Source organism: Drosophila albomicans, chromosome 2L, assembly GCF_009650485.2.
Source record: "Drosophila albomicans strain 15112-1751.03 chromosome 2L, ASM965048v2, whole genome shotgun sequence".
NCBI lineage: Eukaryota > Metazoa > Arthropoda > Insecta > Diptera > Drosophilidae > Drosophila > Drosophila albomicans.
Genome location: NC_047628.2, coordinates 8,617,484 through 8,626,267, shown reverse-complemented (window position 1 = coordinate 8,626,267; position 8,784 = coordinate 8,617,484). Strand labels below are relative to the sequence as shown.

Here is an 8,784-nt window from a genome sequence, read left to right as displayed (position 1 = left end):
AAGCGGCAGGTGCAAAAATAAAATCCAAGTGAAGCTGCTGTTTGGCAAATTGTGTTGCATACTTTTTGGCGCGAGCATAAAATAGTTTACATTTGTGGCGAGACTCGGAGAGCTTGAGCTTGTAACTGAAGTTGAATGAATGTGAAATGTGACAGACGCAGTGACAGTTGAACATTTGCAACAACAACGTGAACTAGCAGTGGCAACAAACAAACAAACAAGCAACCAAAAAAAAAAGAAAGACAGCAAAACAAGAGGAATAAAGTCAAAGCAGACGGCACAAGTTACCGTTGCGGTACTGGGACTTCAACTGGCCATCTTCCTTCTCCTCAACACCGTCCCGCTTGTTTCCTGGTCCTGGTTGGCCCCAGGAGACATTTAACATAATAAAAACGAACGTGTGCGGCATTCGTTGCTGTTTTTGTCAAGTTTTTGTAACACTCGCTCACTCTGTTTGCTTGTGTGCCTGTGTGTGTGTGTGTTTGTGACTGACTGTGCTTGTGTTGGTTTTGTTTAATGCTAATAACACACAGACATTCACGCACACACCCAGCAAGCAAACTCACACAGTTAGTCGAAACAATATTGCAAATGTGTGCGGCAAAGCAGTTGGCAAAAGTGTCGTAAATCGTTTAGACGGCAAACGTGGCAAGCGCCCAGGACACGGACTTGGACACAGATCCTTACAGCAGCAGCAGCAGGACGATATGTAAACGACAATACCACCGTGGGAAAAACAAAAAAAGAAGAAAATAATACGTAAGCAACTGTGAAAGGAGCAACAGCAAAAGCGGTGGCGCCACAGCATGCTGCCGTCTGCCATTTTGATAGCGAGTCCTTTTGCACAGTTCATGTGAGTATAAATATCCAGTTTCTCCCCATCCTGAAAACAACAACAAAGAAATGAACTTCATAACGCTTCTGTTCGTCTTATTTGTTTCTGTATTTTTTTTTTTTTTTTTTCTTTTTTTGGCGCGCGCATTTTTATGAGGTTTTAACGTAAATTCGAATGTTTGAATTAGGCGCCAGAGTCCTTGTCCTTGTCCTTGTTATTGTGTTTTGTGCCACAGTTGTTGGCTGGCTGGCTGGGGTGATAAATTTTTATGTGCGATTTTAGTTGTTGTGTGGGAGTGTCTCAAGTGTCTGAGTGTGTGTGCGTGCGTGCGTGTGAGTGTGAGTGTGATGATCGTTAGGGCCGTCAAATGTTGCGAGCTCCTTCATAAGGTCAATTAAAGTGCGTGGGCCGAAATCAAACTGATTAATTTGTCAAATTTCTCTATATAATGAGAATTTTTAGTACCTTCGCGCTATTCAGCGAGTGATTGAGTGGCGCAATTTTTATTGCAATTTATCGCGCTGACTGAAATTCATATGAAATTGCCTATTATGTTGAGTGAAAGTGTGCGTGACTGTGCGATACCCTGTAATCCGTATTGCAAAGTGAGTTTCAGAACAAAGAAAATCATCAATTCTTTTTAACTCCGAAACACTAAATTAATTGAATTTTGCTAAAAGCAAGCTTACTTTCAAGAATTCACAAAAAAACTGAAAACAAGCTCTTCTCACATTTCGTTACATTAGTTATTCAGAACTGGGTATAATGTTTGCCAAAATTGAAGCATGCAAATGAATTTTCCATTTCATTTGTCCAATGAAAAATACACAACAAAAATGAAAAAAAAAAAAAAATAATATTGAAAAAGCACAAATATTGCGCATCATTTTGAAATTTGATTTGAATGCAAAAACGACGTCACATTGGCATATTTGGCTCAAAAAATGCAAATGCAAATATCAAATGACCAACCCAAATGAAAAGTCAAACAGAATTAGCTTTGACACACATTCTATGCAAAATATTTGCCACAAATATTTGAGAAATTTGCGGCAGACCATAAAAAAAAACAGAAACTAGAAACTAGAAACTAAAGAAATTAAAAAATGAATTTAGAATGAATTGAAAAACTCCAAATTTGCTCCCAAAATTAAGAAATGCAATTATTGTTAAATGTGGAAATTGGTCAAAATTGCTATTTATTTAAATTCTTAGCGATAAATTGTTCATTGAAAAATATTTTAATTCTTTAACGAATTTAAATGTGTTTAATTTAATTCGTAAGTAATTTATTTTTTTATTTTTCTTTTTCAGGTGAACGAAGCTGATGAAGCTGAAATTGTAAGACTGAAAAACACGAAGATAAAATATGACAAATGTGTAACAACTTTTTAATGTTCTCTGGCGAATAAAATTGGGTAAGTTTTTCTGTATATACTTGCTATAAAAACTTAATTTATGCATTTTACTGAGAATGTTCAATCAAAGTGCTTCCGCAAATTCCTTTAAGTTTCATTAAATTTAAATTTAAAATTTAAACTAAAAAATTGGGTAACAAATTATTAAGATAAATTTGTAGTATTTTATACTAAATTCAAAAATGTTTGAAACTTCGCCAATATCAGCATTTGTTAACTTTTTAAGTTTTTTTTAATTGTTTGTTTCTGAAAAATAATACTAATTTGGCAAACTGCACAATATGTATTTTAAATCGTTTGGTGAAATCATATTTGTGCACTTTAAAGCCAGTTTATTGTATATAACAGTCAATTTATTTGCACACTAAAGAAACTCAGTTTGTTCGTTGGCTAGACATAAAAGTATTTTAGCACTCCCCTTTTTGAATAGAACCGCACCTTTCACGCAAACAAATCTTAAAGTACAAAGACAAGTTCTAACCCTATCTGTGCATCAGAAGAAAGAAGAAGTCGTAAGTAGTATTCATAAAATGGTAATGATTTCTTATGCTTGTATAGTTAGTCCAAAAGTTGTCGTAAAAAGCTCTTGTTGTTTCCGTTATATAGCCGCATTATGTTTGCTTTTTATGGTGCTTAATCCATTTTAACTACACAGCGCACTCAGGATCCTTTAGCACCCCTCACTCTCCCCCCTCCCGAAACTGCCATGCAGATGATCCTTTATCCCTTTGTTTTTCTGTCGATGTTTGCTCTGAACAATCTGTCACTTTGTGACAATAATGAAAACTTTCGCTTCGCACATGTGCAACAACACGAGAGTTAAATCGTAAAAATCTGTAAACTGCGTAGTCAACGCAACAAGCAAATGCACTCAAAAAAAAAAAAACGAAAAACAACAAACAAATCTATAAAAAAGAATAACAGAATTCGACAACAACGAACGTGCCAATGATAAAAAAAAGGGCAGAGGGAAGCAGAGTGAGTCCCTTGCAGCTTGCAGCTGCAACTTAACGATCATTAAAGAGGAAAACACCCTTCTTGTTGCTGCTGGTCATAAAAGTTTGGCACGTAGCTTTAAGCATTTGATGTTGCATACTTTTATGCGTCTGTTAGTATTAATTTTCTGAGGTAACTCTCTTGGCCCGCATGCAAACACACAGCACAGCACAGCTTCTGCTTCAGCTTCAGCTCCAGTCGAGTAGCTGCTGTTGCTGCTTAACAATTTGATTCGGTTCCATTGCTGGGCTGCCGCTCATTATGCATGCTTGTCCGCACGTTTGCTTTGAACAGAAATGCCGGTACACACACTCGCACACACACACACACACACCACTCATTTTTAGAGAGTTTGCTGGCAAGTTTTAGCAATTTCATTTTCAATTGACTGTCGACCAGAACACGCAGTCGGTGCTGGCTAACCAACAGCAATTGAGCGTATGAAACGCCCCAAGAAACAAAAAAAACAAGCAAGGAGCAAGGAGCAAGAAAGCCCTCACAAAAGTTTGCAACATACACACACACACACACACAAAGAGACACTCACACACACATGCAGCTGATACAAAAGACAGTAGAATCCTTTTCTTTCATTTCGCTTCCTTTTATATGTGAGCTACTTATTTTATGTGAAGCATTGAAACGTGTGTGTTGCAGCATTCGCTATTTGCCTAGATATTGGCTGGGTTTTACAGCACATGCCGTGGGGCAAGCAATGTGTGTGTGTGTGTGGCAAGCTGAAAGTTTTCTGCGAAATTACGAAATTACGCAGGGCAGACACGCACAATTCATTTGCAAATAGAACAGTTTAATTTGTTGCCTTTGTGCCAACCGATATCCTTTTCGGCCCCACTGAAAAGTTACAACTGCAAAGGATTGAACAAAAGCATATGCAATGCTGTCCGAAGGGAGAGGGGAGTGAAGGGGTCTCGGAGCATCTACCCGCATATAACTCTCACACTCACACACACACACATAGATGAGATTACTTTATGAACAGCAGCAGATTGCTTTATGGCTGGCAAATGGAAAGGCGCTGGCCGAAAAATAAAAGCCCCATTCGATACGCTTACAGTAATTACGTGTTGTCGTCCCCCCTCCTTCGCAACTCTTTTCCCCTTCACTTCCCTCTGGCCAACGCCAGAGCACTCATCAATTGACTGTTTGCATTGGAATTGTCCGAGTCGTCGTCTAGACACTCAATTTTGCATTGGCACGTAACAAACATTCAACTGAACGACTAATGGCCAAATCATAGATTCTCAGTTACGAGAAAAGCTTCTGTTGGATGTGTCATACTACGTATGTGGCCAAAAGATTTGACAGCACTTGACAAATGAGCAAAGCCACAGAAAGTGTGTCTCTACAACTGTATGTGTGCGTGGGTGTGTGTGTGTGTGTTTGGCCTAAAGACGCAAGCAATAAGACCGAGTGGCCAAGTGGATATGCAAATGTCCTTAAATCATTTTCCTTGCTCAGATCATTTGTCTTATCCATTTCACTGGGGATAAGCTAAGCTAGAAACTGTCTCGAAATTGCTAAAATATTCAAATTAAATTTAATTAAGCAATAATTAGATTTATAATGGGATAGCCAACAGAGCTCTCTATGCTCTGCTTGTATTTATCAAACACCTCAAACAGTCGAAACGCTTAAAATGTCCGGCAATTATAAATGAAATGTCAACTTTGCTTTTCATGGGATTTTATTCGTTTTCGTTTAATCCATTTGCACTCAATTAGTGCAAAATGCTGCTGCCAAACAGTTAGTTTGATGACAGGTCATTTAGTATATACTGAATATACTATGGGAATTATTTCAATACTGCTTTATTTTGTTTATTCAAGTCAAACTCACATTAGCTAATGGTTTAGTATATACTGAATATCATTTTAATACTGCTTCATTTTATTTATTCAAGTCAAACTCACATTAGCTAATGGTTTAGTATATACTGAATATACTATGTACATCATTTTAATACTGCTTCATTTTGTTTATTCAAGTCTAATATAAAACTCACAACAGCTAATTGAATAATTAGAAACTAAATTCAGCTTAGACTTTTAATTTTCAAACATTAATATACAAATAGAATAGAATAAAGTTCTATTCCCAATCATGCAACATAACAGGGTCATAAAAATATACCATGTTGCTGACAGATGTCCTAACTAATCTCATCACTTTCAGCTGAACAAAAAATGCCATCAACCATTTTTGTTTGTCAGTCAATATACTGAACTTTTGTTCATAAAGTTATCACGTTTACTTTTTCATTTTATATTGTTATGTTTGCGTAAAAAGAAGAGTGTTATAAAAACTGCATATCTTTATATAGAGAAAATATATGGTTATTATTACGAGCTCTTAAGTATTCAGTCAACCATAACAGAAAAGAAAGCGCTACTCACGTTATTAAATTCCTCCATAATTTCGCTCTCGTGTTGTTTTCGTCTTCACAAATCGATCAGCTAAAAAGATGCATAAATAAGCAAAGTTTTTTTTATTAGTTTTAAGTCGACTATTACTTATACTTATAATCTATGTTAACAATAAGTTTCTCATGTACTTTTTTGTATTTTATTTACAGTTGTCGACCTGGAAATCTCTCTCGAAGCGAGCAGCACGGCCACTTCAAATATATATTATTTATTTCTTAAAAAAAAAAAAGAATTCTTATGTACCGCAACAATAAATATAAAAATATTGCTATAAATAAACCAATTTTCCATTGAAACTGCCAGTCAGTCAATAAAAAAAAAAAAAAAGAATCGAGTTACTTCTTAGTGGGAGGCTTTTAGGATAAAGGGGGAAAGGGGCTGAAAGACGGGTCAGGTCGAGACATGCAGCGGCATTTATGGGCACAAAATGATTGTTATTATACCTTCTTATTATTATTATTGTTATCAGAGCCAATGTCAAGACCTGGCAAAGGCGCACAGCAGGGGCGCAGAATGGAAACGGAAACTGGTGCCACGGCAAAGGCGAAGGAACGTGCACCGCATAAGGAGCTTGCCCCCTCAGTCATGCCACATCTCAGAAGAAGAGACTGAGACAGACTGAGTGTGTGAGGGAGAGCGAGAGCAGAGGCTATCCGGCTTGTGTTGCCCACCTACTCATATATTCTTGTGTGCAAAAATTTATGTTTTGTTTGTTTATTTGTTTATGCAGTGCTTTGTGAACTGTTTCCTCTCTCTCACACACACACACACACACACACACATGCGGAATATCGCAGTAGCTCATGCAAATTTATACACCTGCCCTGGCGTCGCCATAATAAATATTCACCGAAAAATATCTCATTTCAGCGCCTTTTGTCTACCTTCTTTTCGCTGGCTTGTCACGTGTCGCCATCATTACCGCACGTAGCGCCGTTATTTATACAAAATGTATATCGTTTATACCGAACACCATCTTCCCCCACACACACACTTCTCCCCCCTCAACATACAAAGCTTCTTATCATCCCTCATGACACAAAAAAAAAGAATAAGAACATACAGAATGCGAACAGGATTGCAAGAGATTAAATACCCTTGATATTACATTCAATTCAAATTCAATGGCAAAAAAAAAATACTATATATTCAGTATATCTGTAGCAACAAAACAAATATAATATATTATTGGAAAATTCATAACAAATAATAATAATTGAATTATCTTCTCGCATCAATAAAAGTCAAATAATCTCATGTCTATTTTAAGCAGCTAGAAAGATGAACTAAAATAAGGATAAATAATGGTATACAGCAAAGTTTATTCTGAGCTTATATAAAATAAAGAGCTTGTCATGAAACGAAGAAATTCATTATATTCAAGCTAAAGTCGAGTCTGCTCGACTGTGAGATACCCGCTAACCGCTCATCATTTAGCCATATTCTTAAAATATATCACAACAAAATCATATATTTAGTATTTCGATTTTGTACTACATTTAAAATATACTACAAAAATGCTAAAATATACCAAAGTGTATATTTGGTATATAGATTTGAAATATACAATAGAGTTACATACATTTCCTGCAGGCACAAAGTTATAATACCCTTCTAACCTAGCATCGGGTATAAAAATACGTACATATAATATTGAGAAAATTATCAATTAAGCTTTTCTCCCAAATAAAATTAAAATATTTCCATCTAAGTATTTCTAAATCGCTGGCAAGTGCCTTCAAACTAGTTGTAGAAAAAAAAGCCTGTACTGTAAGTAAATGTTCATTGTATCTAGCAACTTGGACATTGAACGGAAAATCATCAAACTAAGTGATGATTTACTTGTGCTGAGCCCATGTCAAACAGAGAAATTCAAAGTCAACTTTCAAAGAAAGTGCACGGCAAAAAGTAAAACATGCTTGCCTGCTGAAAATTCGGAGCAGACCACTTTATGAAATGGAAGGCAGATAAACACAAGATGGAAAAATATGTTGATGTCAGCAGATTAGATTGAGTCTGAAACTGAAGAGCTTTGCTTTGAGAGGGACTTTGCAAAAACTATGATAAAATCCAAATACCCGCTTGAAGCAATAAAGAACAAAACACAACACAACACAAAAAAAAAAAACTAAAAAAAAAAACGCAACAAATTTAAATCATCCAAAGAGCATCTTTTGTTGGGTTGGTTGGGTGGTTGAAGGTTGGAACTGGGAACTGGAAACTGAGGTTTAGGCATGAGCTTGGGGTCTCAGCCATCTAGCTAATTGTTCAATATATGTGGAGTGGAAGCAGCTGCTGGCGGCGCTTTAGCAGCTCCTTTGGGGCATGCAATTTACGACACATGTGCACGGCCCAGCGACGCCAGAAACTAGGCAACAAAACATGGCCAAGCATGTTGGCCAAGCTCAGAGAGCGTTACAGTTAATTTGTTGACAGCTTAGTTGCCCAACACTGAACGGAACTCAAACGAAACTGTATGCTGTGCTCCACACTGGACTCGATTGGACTGGACTGAACTGGACTGGTCAGTTCGGTATTCTCTACTGTCGACACTCCTTGGAGGCTACAAGACGTTCTTGTCCATGTTGAGTGCGAAAGGAAAGGAACAAAAACAACAACAGCAACAGCAGCTGGAGAGAAGTGAAGGAACCGAATGGACAGCGTGCAATTGTAATTAGTGACTATGGCAATAGTTTAGAGGATACAGATACAAGATACAAAGTTTCTAAGGAAATGAGTTGGTTTAATGAAAACACACAGATACAATTGCATTTTCTATGCGCTACAACTAGAAACTTGTGTACTAAAAACCAAGATTTAATTGTAACTATTTAAATAAAATGTTTGTGCCAAAAAAAGATCGTGTTACATTCAAAAACAGAGAAACATTCGCAGTCTTTGTAAAAAAAAAAACTTTTGTTGTGCAAGAGAATGTTGCTAACATTTTAGAAAAGTTACAGCCTTGTTCTGTTTAAGTATGAAAATTACCAACGGCAACCGAAAATATATTACGAGTTACAAGCAAGGATTTATCTCTCTAGGATATCTTTTACAACTTAATATCTCTCATCTTGTTATGTTTTCTCTCCTC

At 36.6% G+C, this 8,784-nt stretch overlaps 1 long non-coding RNA gene across 1 annotated transcript; it reads left to right on the top strand.

The window, feature by feature from the left end:
* On the top strand, positions 1 to 5,999 carry LOC117564097 (uncharacterized). Its single transcript, XR_004571734.2, has 3 exons — positions 1 to 853; positions 2,150 to 2,253; positions 5,843 to 5,999. It is a non-coding gene; the product is annotated as an uncharacterized LOC117564097 (long non-coding RNA).
* The last annotated feature ends 2,785 nt before the right edge of the window (positions 6,000 to 8,784 follow it).